This window comes from Acomys russatus, chromosome 14 (genome assembly GCF_903995435.1).
Source record: "Acomys russatus chromosome 14, mAcoRus1.1, whole genome shotgun sequence".
Classification (NCBI taxonomy): domain Eukaryota; kingdom Metazoa; phylum Chordata; class Mammalia; order Rodentia; family Muridae; genus Acomys; species Acomys russatus.
In genome coordinates, this window is record NC_067150.1 from 27360999 (window position 1) to 27370310 (window position 9312).

A 9312-nucleotide genomic window follows, 5' to 3' on the forward strand; every position below is an offset into this window, starting at 1 on the left:
GGAGCCTCTGGAAATTCTCACCAACAATCACTATTGTTAGGCTTCTAAAGTTTTGTCAATTTGATTCATGTAAAATTATACTTGTGGGTTTAAGTTTTTTCTCCAATGGAAGTAAGGATGCTTTTATATATGGATTGCTAGCATCCCTATAACCTATCATAGTTTTTTGCATATGAAGGCGCCTAATAAGTATTTTAAAATTCATTCCATCTTATTATTTTATGTGTATTGGTGTTTTGTATGCCTGAATGTGTGTGCACCATGTGTGTGTCTCGTGGCAGTGGAGACCAGAAGAGGGCAGTGGATCACCTGGACTTGGAATTACAGATGCTTGTGAGCCACCACATGGCTGCTGGGAATCTAACCTGCACCCTCTGGAAAAGCAGTGAGCACTCTTAACCACTAAACCATCCCACCAGACCCCTCAATATAAGCATTTGCTTACTAAATTAGTAAATAGATGAGTCCTTGGTGTGTCCCTCATCCAAAAACATCAAAAGCACATCTTACTGTCACATACAGAGACAATGACCACATTACTTTAAGCCAGTGTGTCACTAGCAAGTGTTCTAGTTTGTCACTAACATCTACCACAGGGGATACTAGATAAACTTTCAGACCCAAAGATATGACAAGGGACCACGGGTGAAGCTATGGTACAAAGAACTCACTCAGCTCACTAGATCCATTACTACTAGAATTCAATCCTAGTTCACATTAAACAAAAAAGTCTTAAAAATTAAAGGTAATCTGAAAATAAAATTTGGCTAAATGCCGAACACTTGGTTCGCGGTATATGGTGACACTGGTTAATTTTTGGGATTTAGGAGACAGAGGAACATTCTATGTCTCCTACCAATCCATAATGGAATGATCCCAGGAAGGTGACATGAACCTCAGTACTGATGAAGCACTTTGCTCATGTGGAAAGCCTCAAGCAGCCCATGCTCCCGTCAAGAATTAAAATTATATTGGATACTTAAGAAACAGCTAATGCTTCTCTAAACATTTCATTTGATGATCTGCTCGTCTCTCGACCCTCTCCTTCCCTTTCTTCTCTGCTGCAAGTTTAATTAACTGACTGGGGAGAACAGAGCTTTAACTGACTGGCTGTGTTTGGGAATATTTCTGCCAATACAAAACCTTTCCCCCAAGAAATTTTATAATGTAATATATCCCTATGATTTCAGATTATTTTGAAGACATTGGTGAAAACAATTATTATGTTGCACATTGAATTATAATTTTAAATTTTGAGTTATCTTTATTTATGTGTATGTATGTTAATCTGTGTTTATATACACGTGTGTGTGTGTGTGTGTGTGTGTGTGTGTGTGTGTGTGTGTGTGCCTGCAGAGGCTAGAAGAGGGTGGTGGATCCCCTGGAGCTAGAGTCATAGGGAATTCAGCAGCCTAATGTAAATTCTGAGAGCAAATTCTGGCTTTCTGTAAGAAGAGTAAAGTGTTCTTAACCACTAATTCAGCTAGTGAGCCTCTGTGCTATCTTTTTAAGAACTAGTTTTATTACAGCACAAACTCATCTTCATATATATATATGTTTATATATACATATATATATATATATGTATGTATATATAAACATAGGTTAATAAGAGCATACGATTTCACTCTAATTCACCTTGTACCATAGAAAAAATTTCATTTCTTTTGGGAATGACTGCCCGTTGTCTACCTCAAGCATTTTTGTCTTGTGAAGTCATCTCCTGATCTGCTCCAGAAGGAAAATATTGTTTCTTAACTACTATTGTCTAAAAATCAGCAATTGCTGTACATTATAGATGGCTGTCTATTACCTCTGCCTATCACTTTAATGGTCCATATTTCCTAGAAAAATGTCTGATCCAGAGTAGATGATCAATAAATATTTAATAAATGCCAAATAGCCACAATCTCAAACTTATCTGGAAGACTTTAAAGGCCAAAAGAAGAGGTATGAGTGAGAAAAATTGAGATATTCAAGATGTGGAAGTCTGTTCTACTGGTTATGTCACTATGCGCAATCACCCGCGGTGTCACACTTTCACATCTCCAGACCAGGTGGACAAAAAGAGAGACAGTGAGGCAGAATGTGGCAGGTGGGCATGAAGCAATGTCTCAATAGGGAAGATCAGTCATTGCCCAAGCCTAGTGACTTGAGTTCAATCCCTGGAACACACAGTAGAAGGAGAGAACTCTTAAATGTTGTCCTCGGAATTCCACACATACTCTGTGTAATTCAGTGCCTACAAACACACACATATCATACTTCACACTACTACTACTACTACTAATAATAATAATAGTAATAATAATAATAATAATAATAATAAACAACGAAATAAATTTCATAGAAAAAGACAAAAGACGTTGGTCTGGCTTTTGGAAGCAAATATCAGCATGTTGATCACATGTTGAGAAGACAGCCTTCATGTTGAATGGGAGGTACTTAAATTTTCTTTGGCAATTTGTAAAAGGACCAAGTATTTGAATGTTTCAGTTGTCTCAGAGGCTTACTGTTCTGTCTGCTAACAGGAGACTTCAACACCCCACTTTCCCCAAAGGATAGGCCAACAAAACAGAAACTAAACCAAGAAATAATGACACTAACCAATGTCGTGAATCAAATGGATCTAACAGATATCTACAGAACTTTTTACCCAAGCACAAAAGATATCTTCTTCTCAGCACCTCATGGAATCTTCTCCACATAGTAGGTCACAAAGCAAGCCTCAACTGATACAAGAAGAGTGAAATAATACTTTGTATCCTATCAGATCACCATAGACTAAATAAAACTGGACTTCAACCACAACACAAATAACAAAAGGCCTACACATACTTGGAAACTAAACAACTCTCTACTTAATAACAACTGGGTCATGGAAGAAATAAAGAGAGAAATTAAGGACCTCCTAAAATTGAATGAAAATGATGGAACAACATACCCAAATCTATGGGATACATTGAAAGCAGTGCAAGAGGAAAATTCATAGCTTGAAGTGCCTTAATAAAGAAATTGGACACATCTCATATAGACAACTTAACAACACATCTGGAAGCCCTAGAAAAAAAGAAACAGAAACACTCCAGAGAAGTAGATGGCTGGAAATAATGAAACTGAGGGCTGAAATCAATAAATTAGAAACTCAGAGAACAATTCAAAGAACCAACAAAGCAAGGATCTGGTTCTTTGAGGAAATCAACAAGATAGATAAATCCTTATCCAAACTAACTAAAAGGCAGAGAGATACTATCCAAATCAACCAAATCAGAAATGAAAAGGAGGCATAACAACAGATAATGAAGAAATAAAAAGAATTGTAAGGTCCAACTTGAAAGGTTATATGCCACAAAACATGAAAATCTAAGGGAAATGGATGATTTTCTTGATCATTTCTCTTGCCAAAATTGAATCAAGATCAGGTAAACAAATTTAATAGTCATATTTCTCCTACAGAAATAGACTGTAGACAACAACAACAACAACAACAACAACAACAAAAAAAACCCAAGGCCATATTATTTTAGTGCAAAAGTCTACCAGACCTTCAAAAAACAGCTAATACTGATACTCTTCAAGCTACTCCACAAAATAGAAATGGATGGAACATTACCAAACTCCTTCTATGAGGCCACAGTCACCTTGATACCTAAACCTCCCAAAGACACAACAAAGAAAGAATTTCAGACCAATTTCTCTTATGAACATTGATGCCAAAATATTCAATAAAACACTCACAAACTGAATCCAAGGGCACATCAAAGATATCATTCACCATGATCAAGTAGACTTCATTCCAGGCGTGCAGGGATGGTTTAATATACAGAAATCCATCAATGTAATCCACCATATAAACAAACTGAAAGAAAAGACACATGGTCATCTCCTTAGATGCAGAAAACACTCGATCATGTTTAAAGTTTTGTAGAGATCATGGATACAAGGCACATACCTAAACATAATAAAGGCTATATACAGCAAGCCAATAGCCAATATCAAATTAAATGGAGAGATACTCAAGGAAATTCCTCTAAAATCAGGAATCAGAGAAGGCTGCACACTTTCTCCATATCACTTCAATGTAGTTCTCAAAGTCCTAGCCAAAACCCAGAGCCAAATGACAACAAACGCAGATCAAGGGAATCCATATAGAAAAGGAGGAAGTCAAATTATCCCTATTTGCAGATGATATGACAGTGAGCATAAGTGACCCCCCAAAATTCCACCAGAGAACTCCTATAACCGATAAACATCTTCCACAAAGTGGCTGGATGCAAAATTAACTAAAAAAAAAAAAAAAATCAATAGCCTTCCTGTATTCAAATGATAATCCAGCTGAAAAAGAAATTAAAGAAACTACACCCTTCATGATAGCCACAAGCAAGCTAAATATCTAGGAAAAACTCTATCCAAGCAAGTGAAAGACTTGTTTGAAAAAACCTTTAAATCTCAGAAGAAAAATATTGAAGATGACATCAGAAGATGGAAAGATCTCCCTTGTCAATGAATTGGGAGAATTAACATAATAAAAATAGTCATCTTAGCAAAAGTAATTTATAGATTCAATGTAATCCCTATCAGAATACTTACACAATTTTTAAAGATATTGAAAGATCAATTCTCAACTTCATACGGAAAAACAAAAAATCCAGAATAGCTAAAACAATCCTGTACAATAAAAGATCCTTCAGCGGAATTTCCATACCCAATCTCAAGCTGTACTATAGAGCAACAGTAACTAAAACAGCCTGGTATTGGCATAGAAATAGGCTGCTTGACCAATGGAATCCAATTAAAGATCCAGATATAAGTACACACACCTATGGACACTTGAATTTTGACAAAGAAGCCAAATCCATTCAATGGAAAATGGATAGCATCTTCAATATATGGTGCTGGTCTAACTGGATACCTGCATGTAGAAAAATGCCAGTAGACCCATATTCATCACCATGCACAAAACTCAAGTCCAAGTGGATTAAAGACCTTAACATAAAATCAGAGACAGTAAATCTGTTAGAAGAAAAAGAGAGGAAGAGCCTGGAACTCATTGGAACAGGAGACAACTTCCTGAACAGAACTCCAAAAGCCCAGGCTCTAAGGTCAACAGTTAATAAATGTGATCTCATGAGGCTGAGAAGCTTCTGCAAGGCAGAAGACACTGTCGACAAAACAAAGCAACAGCCTACAGACTGGGAAAAAATCTTCACCAGCCCTACATCTGACAAAGGTCTAATATCCAAAATATATAAAGAAATCAAGAAATTAAACACCACCAAACCGAATAATCCAATTAAGAAATGGGGCTCAGAGAATTCTCAACAGAGGAATATCGAATGGCTGAGAAACACTTAAAGAAATGCTCAACATCCTTAGTCATCAGAAAAAATGCAAATCAAAACAACTCTGAGATTCCATCTTACAGCCATTAGAATGGCTAAGATCAAAAATTCAAGAGACAGCATATGCTGGCAAGGATGTGGAGAAAGAGAACACTCCTTCATTGCTGATGGGAGTTCAGGCTTGTACAACCACTTTGGAAATCAATCTGGTGCTTTCTCAGAAAACTGGGAATAGGGTTACCTGAAAACTCAGCTATTCTTCTCCTTTGACTATACACAAAAGATGCTCCACCACACAGCAAGTGTGCATGCTCAATCATGTTTATAGCAGCCTTATTCATAATAGCCAGAAGCTGGAAACAACCTAGATGTCCCTCAAATGAAGAATGGATATAGAAACTGTGGAACGTTTACACTTTGGAATACTACTAACCTGTTAATAACAAGGAAATCCTGAAACTTGCAGGCAAATGGATGGAGCTAGTGATGGTCATTCTGAGTGAGTTAACCCTGACCCAGAAAGGTACACATGGAATATACTCATAATTGGATACTAGCCCAACAGAGATGTCCCCTGAAAGTCTTCACTTAGCAGGAGATTGGGATAGATACTAGGAATTCCTTTTGGGAAGCTGAGTGGGAGATATAAGGAAAACTGAGGAAATAAAAGGATACAGAGTGTCCTAGAAACCTACAAGACTACCAAGGCTGATGGATCTGGACCTACGAGGTTCTTCTCAAACTACTGTATCAACAAAGGACAATGCATGCAGTAAACCTAGAACCCCTATCCAGATCTAGCATGAACTCTGGTGCCTCCTATTTGACTATTTCCCCTTCTTGGGGAGACCTGGTGACACTCAGATGAAGAGTAAGCAGGCCACCAGCAAGAGACCTGATAGTCTATGATCTTATAGTGAGGGACAAGGTCTCCTTCTGTCACAGACCCAGGGGAAAGGAATAGGATGAAAGAAGGAGGGAGTGGAGAATGAGAAGATATAAGTGAGGGGAAAACAATTGAGATGTAATCTGAATAAATTACTTAAATAACAATTTAAAAAGAGAAGAGAATCAAAGCAGTAAAGAACTTCCAGGGATAGAGAGAGTGGGTGTAGCAGAAGAGGACATGCACTCCGCTGCTGTTTGGAGGGACTTTCCCTCTCAGTTCTTCTTTCAGCTCCCCCTGAAGGAGCTTGTACTGTTGGGCCTATGCCAAATCATCATCATCATCATCATCAACCACTTGATAGGGTACAGTGAAAACTATAAGAGTAATATCCATTCAAAACATAAGAAAGCCAGAGTTTTGTAGATTTTCTTACCCGGAGAGCTTCTTGTCATAGCTGAAATTGTCACAGACATAGCTGATATAACGGAAAATAATGCAAAGTTTCACGTAGGTCAATTTCTCATTGAACATATTTACATATGAATTCACGTACAATGAGCTGTAAGATATAAAAATGAACACATTAATTCTATATTGCCTATGTCATTTAAAGTTCTAGATACTATAGGAATCGGGTATTTTAATCATATATACAAAGAATAAGACCCCCGAATGTTGTCTCATTTGAAGAACACTGACAAAGCCACTAGTAATGTCAGTCACACCCAGGCTGCATGTCTTATTCCAAGAAAGGATGATGAGTTTATAGACTTCATAGTTGGAACACAAAGATACACATTGTCATGACCAGTCCCAACTCTTGCAGCATTAGTTGTGTAGGAAATGATAGCCATGCTGAGTGGGTGAATATCCTTATTCTGGAGTGGGGAACAGGCTGTGTTTGTAAAGCAAACCATACCATGGATAGTGTCACCCAAAGACCTGTGTGTTAAAGTGTTGGCTTTTGCCCTCTGACTATTGGGAAATAGTAGAAGCTTTAAAAGGTAGGACTTAATGTAATTTGGGGGGGAGGTCTTTGTGGAGCGCAGAGTGCATTCAAAGGGAATTGTGGGACTGGTCTCTCTGTATGCCTTCATCTCATCTTCCACCCCTCAATAGGAAGCAACTTGTTCTAGAATGTATACCCTCCAGCCCCAAAAATGTGCCACCTCACCAAATCCCAAAGCAGTAGAACCAAGTAATAATTGATCGAAACCGCTAACACTCTAAGCCCAAATAAATCTTTCTTCTTTGTTAGAGTAAGGAGATGATCCCATTTTTATGTGTTCAGACAAGGCAAGTTACATAGTCTCGGTAAGAATTATACACAGAAATCACTACATCCATGCACTTGAGTAATGGTGGGAGTATTATGTACAGTGACTGATCCAATAATATGGAATACATACAACCTACTGTAATGTCTGACAATAGACAAATAATCATTGACATCTGACCATGATTATCTTGTTATTTTTGATGACATATGAATGGTGGAACATATACCAGCACTAAAGAAAATGGGTGAGTTACCCTGGAATGAAAAAAAAATATTTTTAACTTGTAGATTTAATGAGGATGACATGGAAAGAAGTGGACACTAATTCTTACTAAGTTTTGTGAGGCCATGAAGCCAACATACTGTAATTTGTATGATAAGAATAGACTCATTCCAGATAGAAAAGTGGCACAGCTTAAAAAATAGAGACGGACTTAAAAAAAAAAAAAAAAAAAAAAGAGGCAGCGTAGAAGAGATGAGAGAAATTGACACATTTATGGATGCTCTGTGACACAGCCTGTATTTAGCCCCTCTGCTGCCTTGTGCCAGTTGATTAAGGCTGGGAACATTTTCCCAAGTTGTGTGAGAGAAGTACAGCTGTCGTGTTCAGGAACTTGAGCGAGGAACGTATGCTTCCTGCCAAGCTTTCACTGGGTAAAAGCTCAAGGCTTCGCAAAAACAGAATGGTTTTAAAAATGATTGGAACGATTCATTCGTACTGACAGATGGAAAGTATCAGAGATTAGGGAAGTGTGTCTGTGTATGCATGCACATATGTGTAAATGTGTGTGAGTTCACCCACATGTCTACAAATTCATTTGCAAAGGGAGCTGTCAATAAATCTCATAAATTCTATTAAGTGTGTTGGGCTTCTCTGTTACCAATGTGTTTTCTCACAAACCAATTTTCTCTAATGAGTAATAGTTACAGCTATTTTCTTACCATCTTATATGCTTCAGGACAAGGGTTCCCCTTGGTTTTGGAAAACATGTAGTGTAAGGGTTTGCAAAACCTGTGTCAAATGTTTTTCAGATTTGTGTGTGTGTGTGTGTGTGTGTGTGTGTGTTTGCCCATGGAGACCAGAAGAGCGGTAGGTCCTCTGGATCAGAAGCAGTGAGCTGCCCAACATGGGTACTAGAAACCAAACTCATGCCTTGTTGAACATCAGCAAGTACTTGTAACTGCTGACCCAGCTCCTGCTTCAAATATTCAACACACACACATACAATCACACACACATGCACACACACACACACACGTATATGCGTGTATGCACACACCAGCTTGGCATCCTCCCATTATAAACTCATAAAATTGCATACACTAAACCAAGAGAGGTGGAACTAGTTAGTGGTAGGTTCAAAATGATAGTTATGAATTTCCCATTTAAAAATGGGAAATTTTTCTCCTGTTCTTTTTTTTTCTTCTCCTTGTTTTGTTATTTGTAGGATATTTTAATCTCACCTCCCATAGTAGATTGATTGGAACAGTCATGGTAACTACAGCAACAGTCAAGAGTTGTATGCCGCCTGCATGCTGACCATTAGTTGGCTATACCACTGGCCCCTTGCCTGTTTGCACTGGTAGAAGCAGCTGATGAAGAGTTCACAGTTCTGACATGACTACTATGATTAAGGACCCTTGTGACAAAGAGTTTTCACTTTATTGAAAATTTGGAATTAAGTCAGAGAGCAGAATATTAGTGTTTCTAGGGTCAGAAACTGCAAATACACCTGTGATCTTATCATCAATCACCCTTTGAATAATTTTTCTGGCAGCCTGTTAGATGCGGGAGCATCAGT